Raw genomic sequence first — 14,219 nt, forward strand, 5'->3', positions numbered from 1 at the left:
GAATGAGATCACAGGGTAAGTCATTTAGAAAAATGAAACATACTAGGTTTAAGAGGAAATTATTCTAAACACTGAAATTGTATTATATTTTTTTTATTATGGTATAATATATGTAATCTTGTTATTGTATATTGGTTACTTACAATAGGAACACTGGGTGCTGGAGGAACTATTTTGAAGCGGGTTATAAAAACGCAGTAGAGGGCAGTATCACACAGCCTGATGAAGGCTCTCCTCTGGAGCACAAATCTGACTAATTCATGCATTCACATGCAGTGGTTTACTCTTTGTTTTAAAATCACTCTCTTACATTAACATTAGTGTGATGACATAGAACAATGAAGAAGCCTGGACCTTTTTTAACAAGGGAAAAAGCTTGGACACAGGGACGGGCAGGTTGACAAAGGATCAAAGTCTGATAAATTATTAAAAAAGGATCAATACAGGGCGTCAGGTGGCTCAGTGGATAAAGCAGGTGCCCCATAAATGAAGGTAATGTCCTTGCTGCAGTGGCTGCAGGTTTGATTGCAGCTTGCCTGTCTAATTAAGGCAAAAATGCCAAAAAATAGTCTTAAAAAAAAGGATCAATATTTGTAGGCCTTTCATATAAGACACTATAGACAAATGCTGAGGTTAGCACAGCAAAAGCTAATTTCCAAGCGAGTAATTCACTGTGATAACACAACTAACAAAGTTTCACCACTGAAGTTGGGGAACAAACATGCCTTGTCTCCCAAAGTGGTTTCCCTCCCAGCCCTATAAAAGTATGTCTAACCCTCTATCCTTTCCTTTTCCCCCTCTCTCTTTCAGCAAAAGAGCTACACGGGATTCAATGGAGCCTGGAGACCCCCGGCACTAAGACAGCACCCTCATCCTGAGTGTCAGCTCCCTGTCCTCTGCAAACCTTTCTCTGTTCCTTATTTTTATTACAGGGTTTATACAGCAATCCTTAAGTTAAATTTGATACCTTTTAATACCTTTTTCACTACCTTCAGATTTTTTAAAAAAACTGTCACGACACTAAGTGTCAAGTGTTAATCAGCAACATGTATGGCCTGGCTTTGTTGATCCTGTTGACAAGCTGTTTTTTGAAAAACGGCGCTAATCCAAACTTGACCACGTACACGGTTTTACCACAGGTAAACGTCTTCACAATGTCGGAGTCGGGAAACATTGCTTTGAATAGATCCGCAACTCCTTCATTTGAGTGGAAGGAGTGGTGTTTGACAGCTGTGTTCAGACACCACAGAGCCTCCGCGCGCAATGTTGGTGTGGTGCCCATAGTCACCTGGAGGTCAGACGAAGTTGCAGGAGGAGCAGTAATGCTGGCTTGACCCGTGGCACAAGCTTGTGATGGTTGTGGTGGTGGTGCAGCAGCACACAAAGTTGAAACATCCAGAGTTGACTGCTGTTGCTGACCGCACATTGCATTTGTGTGTTTCGATGATTGCTTGTGTGACCTAAGTGCGTTAACTCCCATCCAATAGTTTATTGTTTTTTTTTCAAACTGAACAATAAGCTTGCCGGTTATTTCCAAGAACAGGCCTCAGCCATTCCTTAAATGTTGGGTCTTGCATCTAGCAAATTTGCATTTCCCCATCACGACGACAAGGTTTTCTGGCCGTTGAAGTAAAAAGCGTGAGCCAGTCCACCCTTGCTGGTGAGCTGAGTGCACGCGGAGTGAATCGACCACAGAATATGCCGTCAGTATCAAACATACAAAGTAGAAGATCTTTGATTATGTGCTGAAGCCCACTCTAACACGAACTTTAACGGAAAGAATTTCAATCAAAATAGGACACATCATAGTCTGAAAAAAATAATACCTATTTTTTTTTTTAAAATAATACCTCTAAAACTAAATTTAACACTTTTAATGGCCTTAAATTTGGCAATTTTAATTTATCACTTTTTAATACTTTTTAAACCTCCACAGAAACCCTGTATTAAACCATATACAAGGCTTCCCAATAGTGTGCTCTCTGTTTGGGTAAAATGCTCTGAGTTTTTTTTCTACAGTTTTTGAAAATTATAACCTCACATATTTTTTGTAGTTGTAATCTGTGGTGAGTGTAAGACTACTTCTGCTGGCATTACTCAACAATATTTTCCTCGTCTGCATGTCAGTGTGCCTTTCTCTACACGCCTGGATTGTTCCCGTGCAGCACAGCAAAACATGGTGGAGACTATCTGAGAGGACACCACAAGAGAAGGACATATACCAACTGCTTGATGTTTCTGAGTTTATTAGATATTAATTAAATTAATTAATTTCAGTAAGTAAGTCAGTAGAAAGGCAGAGATAAATAAAATACACGTTTAACGATATAAGCAATAAACATCAAGCTGCTCCTTTACCATGGTAAGGTAATTCTAAAACAAAACAAAACAACCTCCTGAATCTCCTGAGTGTGAAATTAATCAGTCTAATCTAACCATAGCTGTTAACATTAATCTTCAAATACAAGCATGTTTTACTTTGAAAAACAATATAATAATGAAACTAAAAACAATGTGCTCCGTGTATATTTTAAATCAATCAATAAAGTTTAGTTCCTCCGTATAATGTATTCAAATGGCCAGCCAATGACTCGCCATTTTTGGCCTGCCAATGACTCGCCATTTTTTTACGCATTACACTCGCGTTTCTTGACTCTATACCACTTTATACTGCAGTTTAAAGTGTCTCTTTGTCACAGAGATGAGGAAATACAAAGATGTTTCTTTACCTCAACTTCCTTGCTTCCCTTTCAAAACAAAAGCCCTCAGTTGTGCAGGAGCTTGCACGACTTCATAAATGGAATGAGTGGAATAAGTGCTTATAAATATGAAAATACAGCACTTGTATCAGCAGCCAGCGAGATGCCTTAAGGCCCAGTCAAGGCTGGACTATTTTGATGCAGAAAGAATGAACTAGTTATAATTATTTCTGGAAAAAAAAAGTTATAGTGTTTTTCAAATTGCACAAATTTCCTGTAAGATGTTTTGTTGGACTGCTAGATATGAGGTTTGTTACTGTAACAAAGAGTAACTGTTTTGTTAAGTGACCTGAATTTTACATTGTTTTATTTATTTTGCTGTTTGATTGCTAAATGTAGATTGCACTACATTCCTTTTACTTGAATGGAACAAGCTCTTGCATTAATTTTATTTTGGAGAGACTTTATATCTGTAGTGGACTGCCTTGGTGTGGTCTTTACATTTTCCCTCCAGACTCCAGAGCTCAACTTTCCCTGTATGAATGGGGGACACGTCAAGAGAAACTGTTTTATGAACCCAGAGTTAATAGAGGGTTCTAAATTAGCTTTGTTGAGACTCTCGAGTTGACATCTGCACACAGGTTCTGCTTTTAAGCCACAAAAAAATGTCACCTAGTTTGTCACCTGTCTTTGACATAAGGACTGAAGTTTGGTGTAGAGGACTGGATACACAATCCTACCAAGAATTTGAGAAGGGCCCACAAGATTAAATGATGATCCTCATTCTGAAATTTAATCCTCTGTCTACTTCTCTCTCTCTTTCTTTGTTGTCTCAGTCCACACATACACCGACACACAAACACGTTCTCCCCTCTCATGTCCTCTTCCCCCCTGCTGAGATGACAGAGGCAGGACATGTTGTAAACTCATTCTACATTCTTTTGTGAAGACCAGCATTTAACATGACCACTTGGACAAAATTCTGAATTAAGTTAAACCTAGTTCCCTTATCTTTCTCCTAGCAGATCAAAGTTAATCTGTGTTTTAATGAGTAAGTAGAACCAACTCCCATGTCTTTACCATGTCTTTATTATTTAATTTGAGGGAGTTGGGTAAAATCATATTTTATTCCCTTTTTGTGATGGAGCCCTACTGCCACCTAGTGGCCATAGTTATGCATAATTTTGTAATCAACTTTATAGTTCTTTGTGTTTTGCATTTATTGTCTAAGTAATTACTAAGTTCTTTATAGTCCACTGGATAACGTTATGTTATGTGTGATTACTTAATAAGGTCAAACCAAGGATCTTCAAAGCTGTGTGTTACATTCATATTTGCCTTTAGGTCTCCTAGCATGTGTTTGTAATTACTGCAATAAGACCATAGTGGTGATGAGATATGTGACTTTATATGTAACAGGTCAAATTAAGTTATTCATCACGAAGTAGCTACGAGAAATAAATATCTCCTAAATCACGTTAGGTCCTCTAAAACTAAACGCCAGCTGTGCGGTCACTGGGCACGAAAGTTCGATACCCCGCCTCCCATTCGCACCCCAAAATTTATAGATTAAAACTTAGTGAGCTCTCAGCTCAGTGCTTCTTTCTACTTTCCCTTTCACCACAGCATTTCTCGTGTGTCCTTGCTCGTTCCTTTTTCTTTTCTTAAATTTTAAGAAGAGGAGCCGCAACAGCTCACCAGAGCTTTGCTGAACTTTAACTTTTGAAACCATTTTCTTTTTATATCTCTTCGTCGCTTTTTTTATACCAGTTTTTGGTCAGTAAAGGCACTCTTGCATTTTGTTTTAAGCAAACTCAAATTAATAACTTAAAGTGACTTTGTCAGACCAACAGGACTACTTTTGATTATTTCTGCGAGTTTTAATTGAGAAGGATACGCCGCGATCCACCGTCAACTCTGCCACGGATCTAGAAACAACACCTGCTGGACAAACTATCAGCATCTGTTGCCTGCCCTTAAAGACTTTGTTTAAAGACTTTTACCGGTTCGCAGAGGCAGACACCGAGGCCAGTTTAAAACTGCTGCACACCGACTCCACCTGCCCTGCTGCCACCGCCTTTCAGCGGGTCACCTCATCTGGAAGATGCGCAGCAGCTCTCAAGGCGGCAAAAAAAGGTAGAATAACATCTTCTAGTGATCAGAGTGACAACAGATGTCATATAGCTAAGCTAAGCTAAACCAAATTTCGAAATTCTAATTTACCGTTCAGCGCACATCCACGCCTTAGACGGTCACATATTTCTACCCACTATCATCCATAATTAATCATTTACATCATCTGAACATACATCACTTAGGTTCCCTTTCATTTGTTCAATGTCTGTTATATGTCATACTACTTCCTCTATTTACTCATCATTTTATTAGCCTAAATAAAATATTTCATTTATCGTCGTTGTCTGTAGGTTTTGTTTCATGAGAGAAACAAAATCAATGTATACAGGATAAACAGTACAGATTGTGAGATTGATTAAAGTGATGACATGTTTTGCAACTGTTATAATTTAAAATTTAATTTTCTCCTAAATGGAGAACGGTGCCTCTTTTACTTTAACGAGTGCAAAATCCAAATTCTAACAGCTACATATCAGACTGTAAAACACAGATTACCAGCTAAGAGTGGACTATTTTTTTGTTGGGGAATGATGCCCTGCAGTGTATGACAAGTTTTAAAATGTCATTTTTGGTAAATTTGTTGTTATATTAATCGAGTGATAAAAAAAATCATAGTTAGATCAATAAAAAAAATAACCAATAGATTAATCAATTAATCGAAAAATTAAGATTAATCGATAAAAAAATAATCATTAGTTGCAACCCTAGTTCTAACTGTGCACTTCACTACCATCAATGTTACTGAAAAACTTTTCAAAGATAAAATGTATATCTACAATGTTTCCTTTGTATGTAGGGCGGGTTTTGCAGAATATGCTTTATGTTATGTCCTCAAACGGCACTTCAATACTTACAGCCTCTTTTCCCGTGTCTTTCGAATGTGATCCTCATCATGTTCCTCTGCTGTCTGAAGGTCAGTGTGGGTTTCTGTTTGAGAAAATTTCAAATGAGCAGTTTTGTAATTTGCTGTAAAAAGAAAAACAAATTACATTTAGATTTTTTAATCAGTGAACCCTAACCATAAATATGTGGTCTACATACCAGCAGAATACAAAATTCGGACACTAAGGCCTCCCACATGTGTACAGGCAGCTCCTCACTTCATATGGCCTTTACCAATTCATCCACTTTATACTGAGCTGGCCACTGTAACCCACAGTGCTGAAACGACTTCAGCCTCTCCAAAATTCCATGATGTAAAACGTGGCCTAGAACAAAAAAAGGCACAAACTAGTTTTAAGAGTGTAAACATAGTAACCTTTTCTTTAACAGCAAAAAAATAAAAAAATAAGAAGTTTGTTTATCAAATGCTTTTAAGAGGAAATGGCTTAAAGGTAAAAATATTTTTCCTAAAAAATAAATAATATCCTATTCTAAATAGTCTCTATCACATCACGTATGAGCCACAAGAAGTGAGTGGCAGTATCTGCATCCTTCCCCTCTACTGGATTTTTAAAAATTTTGCACAGTTTGGGACATTTCTGGGGATAACAACTTTAAGCAGTGGTTTATGTAAAACATAATTTCCGAGGTCCTGGGTGAAGCTGGCGACAAATTGTGAACTGAAGTTAGATTAGGCATGAATTTGGTTATGGTTAAGGTTAGGATCTGGGTTAGGGTTAGGCTGTCTAAAACGAATGGAAGTTAATGTAATATCCAAGCTCAATTGTGTATTTATATGTATATGAGAGAGAGAGACAGAGAGAGCTGGCAATGTTTATATTGCCTAAATAGATAGGAAATCAATTTTCTTAATTTCTCAAATACTGCCAGCAGAACTGGTAGTGTCAGTACTACTACAATATAATACTACAGTCTTAAATACATAATTTAGCCCCGGGGCCGATTTAATAGTTTAAATATAGGATATGCACCTACATAGAAAATCAAAGGCAGGCTGGACACTGTCACCGATGTCTAAATTGAATCCGCTTAGATTGCAGTTTAGGATGGATCAGCATGAAGAAGTGGAATAACAAAAAAAAAAAAAAAAAAAAACAGCCTCTAAAGGTAACTGGACACACTTCTGCACATTGGTATCTTACTTAAAGCACATCAGATTTGGTAACAGATCTGACAGAAAACAAATTCCCAAAGCTGGGGAGTCAATGGAATAGTCAGAAAACAGACAATATATTCCTCACCCTCAAATACAATTATATTCAGAACCAAGAGTATCTTATCGTTTACATTGACACATCTATCCCTCTCTGATGCGTTGATGACAAGCTTATCTATTGCCACTTCTTTGAACTGGGAGACAGGTCCAGTAAAGCCTTGTGGAACAGGTCCATCTGAGTAAAGCATTTTAATTTTTTGTGGGCTTTCAAAGTTTCCTCATTTTTCAAACTTGTTGAATAAAGCTTGGAAATTCTGCATATACCTTGCTGCAGTGGTGAGCTAGGCTTTCTAAACATTCCTTTATTTTTTTTCTTTAAAGTAGTTTTCAGAAGGAAACCCTGACATTAAATCTAAGTGGCCATGCATCTTTACAGCATCACTGAGATAAGTCAAACCATGTATGGTGTAAACTATAACCTCCTGACCATAGAGTTCCCCAAAATGTTTAAAAAACGATTTAAGTAGTGTGTAAGCAAAGTCATTTAACAGCAAACAAAATGTTGGACTTCCCAAAATGTATATACTCACTGACAACAGCATACAGTTTTAATATACCTCAGTAGACAGCACATCCCTCAAAACAACTGGACTGTGTAAAGTAAGAACTGCCTAAGTTCTGTTGCCTTCCAGCGTAATCTCTCACCAAGAGCCCTTGGCCTTCTTACAAATTATGAGGGAATGTAACCCCTGAGAGCAAGCAATTTGCCTAAAATAACTGAGACTTGCTTGGATGAAATACAGACATGCAACTTGCTACAAGTGCCCATCCACAAATCAAACAGACGACGCATTACACCTAAACATACTAAAAGCATATAGTCATGGAAATCTACTGACCATAGGAACAGATGTTTTACAAAATGGGGACTGTTGTACATGGTGGTCTTCATCCTCTGCATTTGAAAAAATACATCAGTTCTTGCTCTAGCATTAACTTCTGGGAATGTCATGCGGCGATTCATGTAAATGCCTGACTATACACATTGATCACAGCCACTGTATCCATTGAAAGACTTAACACCTTAACAAAGGCCCTCACAGGAGCATCACAGGTTGCTGAGCCAACAGTTAGACAGAAGGTCTTACCATTAACAGCAAATCCACTGCTCATGAATTTCAACTCACAGACCAGATCCTTCAGATATTTAGACAATAACTGAGGCTTTGAGTTCCCACAGAAACGAGCAATCAGTACAGGTTTTCTTCTATACCCCTGGAGCATTCCCAAAACAGGCCAAAACAGTAAAGCTAAACTTTTAAAAATTGGAAGACCACCAATGTTTGATTGTAATTTGAAACTGTGATGACTCGGGACAACTGATGAAAATTTCTGAAATATTTGGCTTAACATATTTTGTATGCCAAAATAATGGGATGAGCCACCATGGAAGCAACACTATGGCAAGTCTGTGTTTTGAGTAATGTTCTTGCATATTTTGGCAAAGAAGGGTGATGGGATTTCAGTACACATAAAACAGCAGACAACGCGATCAATGAAACACCAAATCAGGCTGCCCGGTCTCTCAAACAACCCGCTAAAACCATCTTTAGGAAACCTCAGCCCTTGCTTCAGCATGACTATCTTCATCACTTGTTAATTCACTTTTCCCATTACTCTCTGATCCACAGTTTGGTGGCAAATCAGAGGTTGAAGGGCCTGCTCCATGTTCAACAAGATATACCTCTTCGCTTTTATCCTGAACAGTATCCTCATCATTCAAAGTTTCAAACAGCCGGCTGACTCTTTTCACAGCACTTTTACTGAAATTGCTTCGAGTGTTACGCCACTCTTCCCTCTCCATGAGTTAGCAAATATAGCAAACAATTTGTCTTTGAGAATTACCTAACTGTATGGGTTGTCAAAAGCCAGTCAATCTGAAAAAGAAAGAAGAACCAACATTTTACAATGATGTCTCATAATATTTTGGAGCAAAGCATAACATGAAAGCAGCTTACCTTAATGGTGTACTTGCCAGCAAATACTTGCCAGATGCACAATGACTGTATCATCACTCAAAATATTACATGACAAGAATATAATGTAAGACAAGCACTTTTTTCAAAGTTATATTATATTTTTTTGTGATGAACTCATAAAAGTAGTAGTAAATAATGTTCATATTACTGATATCGTGCACTGTACATATTTTTGGACATATAGTTTGATGCTTTTCAACATTAAACTTGAAAAGTAAAAACATTTCTGCTAATAAAGCGACATTGAACAGATGGAGTACGGCACAAGCGCAGCTTCATACAATTATAATCAGTGTAGCAACTTGGACAGGTGATCTGTTGTCTGTAAAGTTGGACTGTTATATTTTTACAGTCCTGTTGTAATGCTGCCAATAACAACCAGAGAGACACCCATAAAAAGCAACAAAACAGGACATAAAAGTGACAAATCGCTGCCTAAATGTGCACCTTGCATTTCCAAGATTTCATAAATTCATAAAAACGAGGCACTAGTAAACTTCACTGTGATCTGCGGGGCACGTGTGCTGATAAATACGGTTATGTTCCGACAATACAATTTAATAGAATCACAGGTTTCATCAGGATAAAATATTATATCGATACTTTAGACAACAATAAGATATTTCCAGATATCACAAAGTCTACCAAGATACGATTTCGATTCAACATTATTTAAGGGCCTACGATCGTAGGCCCTTAAATAAAGCTGGCTTACTCTGTTGGCTTACTCTGTTTGAAAACGCTTTCTGGAAAACATGTTGTCACTTTAATTCAAACCATGATCTTTTTCCTAAAACTTCAGGGATTTCTTACTTGAAGACAAACTTCTCCCAAAATCCTCAAAACGTCAAGGATGTTTTCACCAAAGTATAAAACTCAATAATAACTGTCAAGGATCTTCGACAAACCAGCTGTCTTTGTAGGTCATAATTCCCCCACATATACAACATGCTAATGTTTTTAGCATAAGATTATGGCATTTTACAGTGCAGAAATTAGCTTAGCAGCTAGTGGACTTTTGCTCCACTCCTAACTTAACCACTTGAGTATAATTTATGCTTTCTCATTCTCACCACTGGTTTAAGTCCATACATCTCCCGACAGAACAGTGGGAATGACTTTCAGCCTACATGCACATTATTTCAGTCAACATTGTTGAAACAGAGCAGCTAAACCTAACGTTAGCGAAAAGTCAGTTTAGTGTCCTGGCAGGTATGTAATGTTTTCTCAGTACGGATTTTGTTTGCATGTGACGAGCGCAAGTCTAGTCTCTCAGAAAACAAAACATTTGCACACTGGTGATTTATTCCTACATAAACAGCATTATCTTCATCATATTTCTTTAAGCTGCTCCACATCATCTGCCTGACACTGTGTGACTTTCAAAATAAGGGCAGGCCTCAAATAGGATGATATGGATTGATATTTACACTTTGCATCTGTGTTACATGATTATTGCTCAATTAATCGGTATATCAATGTAGATCGATGGATTGTTACACCCCAACAATTTAATGTACCAATTCGGATCTTTAAAATGCTTCAGAATATTACAATGACGAGGTAAGTGAAATGGTAATTCCTCCACCTGCTCATTCCGCTGGATCACTGCCTTTTTTTTATCCATGTTGAAAGATTCAACAGAGGGTTCAGAGCAAGCCCCCAGGAAGTGGGCCACCCTCTGAAGCAAAATTTACATAGTGGCCAAAAGTGGAACTACAGCGTCACGTGATGCACACTGGCCCAGAAAGACTTTTTTCCATTTGTTAACATTGGGAAAGGGACCTCCTTAAATCACTGGATAATTTTTTTGAGACATGTTGACTTTTCAGGCGCTGTAGTTCCACTTTCGGCCACTATGTAAATTTTGCTTCAGAGGGTGGCGCACTTCCTGGGGGCTTGGTTCAGAGGGCTGCCTACTAGCTATGTGTTGCCTTCACGGGATGTCAGAAACAACAAGAAAGCATTGTCATGGTCCAACATGAAAGTAGCTTCGTCTGGTACCCAGGCACACGCAGTATTTGCTGACAGTGGAAGTGCAGGTGTATTACACTTAATGCTAACATTAACTTTTAATAAAACGATAAAAGAAAATGAATAAAAATTATAGACATTGCCTATGTCCATCCTAAATTTAAGACCTGAAGTATACAATAGCGGTCAAAAAACCTAGCTAGCATTAATCAATGTTAGCTAGTAGTTTCATTCCATGCCAATTTCTCTCCTGTAACATGGCAATAGTTGGACTGCTATAATGGTGAAGCTACTTACTCTTCAAAGGCAAATGTTCATGTTAGCACATTAAAAATTAGCTGTCTCGTGCTAGCTAAACCTAGCATTAATTAATATTAAAGTTATGTTAACGTCACTTATAAGTCATATAACTTATACGTTAATTGAGAACGTGACTTTTCCACAGACACTGACTCACTGTCTAAGCGCAAGCTTCAAGGCACAATTGTTCCAAATCAGATATGCTGCGTTCAAAACTGATTCTAAATTGTAAAACTCCAACCACTGACCTCCCTGTGTTACTCCCACAGCAAGATAAACTACAAATGCAATTTGGCTTGAAGGCACATGAAAAAAAATAAAATAAAAAGAATTTAAGAAAGTTAGAGTTATTCATTGTTGATAGAGGTTGATATTCTCATTTACATTTTATAAATGTAAATGAGAATAATAATCATACTATTACAAATCGTTATTAATGCCATATTTTATTGCAGTTTATTGTTCCAAGAAGAAATATGTGTTGCACACAAAATCTATACACTCATGTTTTCATGAGGAAATGCACCATACACACTGGTTCTCTTTGAGTGCACGTTCATTCACTGCCTCTAATGAATCTTACACAGTGAAATGGTTGAAATGGTCCACAAATCTCAATTTAACCCTTATATATGTGATATGATGCGTTTTTGATGAAGTTGAAGAAGGAGGAGATGTTAAGGAGAGAACATTTTAAATACAAAAACAAATTAATATACACCAATAACAGAAATATACTTAAACACAGAGCGCTCTGGATACATTCACATGCAGAGAATGAATGAATGGTACATGACACTTCAGTCGACTTATATAGGAGGAGCAAGAGTTAAACTTGTTGTTTTTCCATCATAGTATGACATGACATTTTAGCTTGAGACATAAAGTCTCCAACAGCAACATTCCTAAAAATATACCTTTCCTGGTATGGTCAAAGCTATTTGTGGCCACATGTTGTGCGCAGTGAAAGACACAGACTACTAGCCTACTATGAAGGATAGAATGAGCAAAGTTAAAAAAGCATCCTAACAGTATGTGTGTGCCTGTGCATGCCAAGTAAGAGGAAAAGTAGTCCTATTCAACCAATGGCGGCTGGAAAGGCAATTTACATGTTTTAGAATAGACAGCAATGATTGAAACATCTTTTTAATTGTTACAACATAGGGACATTTGTAGGATAGTGATCTGTGACTTGAAAGGAAATGTGGGTCACAGGGGCTTCTGAATTTAAAGGGGCAAAGGGCCTGGTCTCAGCCGAATACAAAATATCGACCTCATGGCTGATGGTTTCTGACCTGGGATCACAAATTTTTGTAGTTATACACCCCTGTGTTGCCTTCCTTGCTCAAGGGCACCTCAGCCCTTTACTTGTCAGTCCTGGGATTCGGACCGGCGGAACCTGGTTACAAGCCTGATTCTCTAACTTCTTGGCCACAGACAGTCCATGCTTGTCTTGTTCCTCCCTACAAACCAAAAATAAACCCTTTCCCCAGGCAGACCACACATCCAGGGTGTTTTTGTACACGGTTTTTAGTGACAGCTAGATTGGCTGCCCATGACCAAACTTGAGGGACATCTCCTCCAGCCATCTCTACAGATCTGAGAGACCCCTCACACCCCAGTCACCACCTGTTCACCACCCTCATCTCTGGCAGGCTCAGGGTCCAAATCAGCTGAGGAACAGCTTTTTCCTGAGAGCTGTCATATATGGACCACTTTAGGCTCACACCCAGATTAGCTGGTGCTTACTGTGCCACATTATTAACAAAACTGGCCCAGATATGCTTTAAGGTAACCAGGCCACATTTGTTTCTCCATATATGGGCCACTTCAGGCTCACATTCAAGTTAGCCAGTACCAACTGTACAGCAGCTTTGCCTAAAGTGGCCCAATACTTGGGCCATAATCACTTTTTCAATTGTGGGCCACATTAGGCTCACTGTCTGATTAGCCAGTGCTGGCTGTGCTGTGCATTTGCTAAAAGTGATCCAAATTTGTAAATCATTTGGGCCATATTTGCTATGTCATATGTGGGCCACTTTAGGCTCACACCCAGATTATCCAGTGTTTTATGTGCTGTATCTTTGCCAAAGGTGGCCCAGATATGTTTTAATGTAATCGGGTGACATTTGCTTGCCCATATATGGGCCACTTCAGGCTCACATTCAGGTTACCCAGTAGCAATTGTACCACATCTTTGCCTACAGTGGTCCAATACTGTACAACAATATTTGGGCCATAATTACTTTTTCAGTTATGGGCCACATTAGGCTTACTGTCTGATTAGCCAGCGCTGGCTGTGCTGTACATTTTCCAAAAGTGGTCCAAATATGTTGTAAAGCATTTGGGCCATATTTGCCATGTCATATATGGGCCACATGAGGCTCACACCCAGATTACCCGGTGCTTACTGTGCCATATCTTTGCCAAAGGTGGCCCACATCTTTTTTATATTATTTGGGCTATATTTGCTATTTACCAAATAGCCATTTCAGGCTGACATCCAGAATAAACGTTGCCAAGAGTGTCGCTTTTCTGCCAAAAATGGGCCACATTTCATTGGTGATATATGGGCCTCTTGTGGTACTTCATATTATGGCCACTTCATGCTCACATCCATTTTGTCCGGTCCAGAAGAAGGCCAGCAGAGCAGTATCATTGCCACAAATGGCCCACATCGGATGTGCATTTCTTTACTCAAGAAGAGCAATATATGGGTCTCCTTGCCTTTTTGAATAGGTTTTTTAAAGTCTGTATTACATAAATACTGAGTGCAGGTTGTTGTTGTCATGTCATGTGTTTGTTAAACAGAGAAAACTCTGCTGCTCTATTACTGACAGGCTGAACTCCAACTCCAGCAAAAGTCTCTCCGGCTGTTAAAACCGACTGACAGCTGATTCAACTGTGATCAGCTGCAGTGCAACCACCATGGACATGTGCATTATGCGCTGTGCATATGGCACCAGTGCCGGAGGGTGCACCAAAACAGTCCAATATGATCATCGTCAGTCA

Source organism: Plectropomus leopardus, chromosome 2 (genome assembly GCF_008729295.1).
Source record: "Plectropomus leopardus isolate mb chromosome 2, YSFRI_Pleo_2.0, whole genome shotgun sequence".
Taxonomy (NCBI): Eukaryota; Metazoa; Chordata; class Actinopteri; order Perciformes; family Serranidae; genus Plectropomus; species Plectropomus leopardus.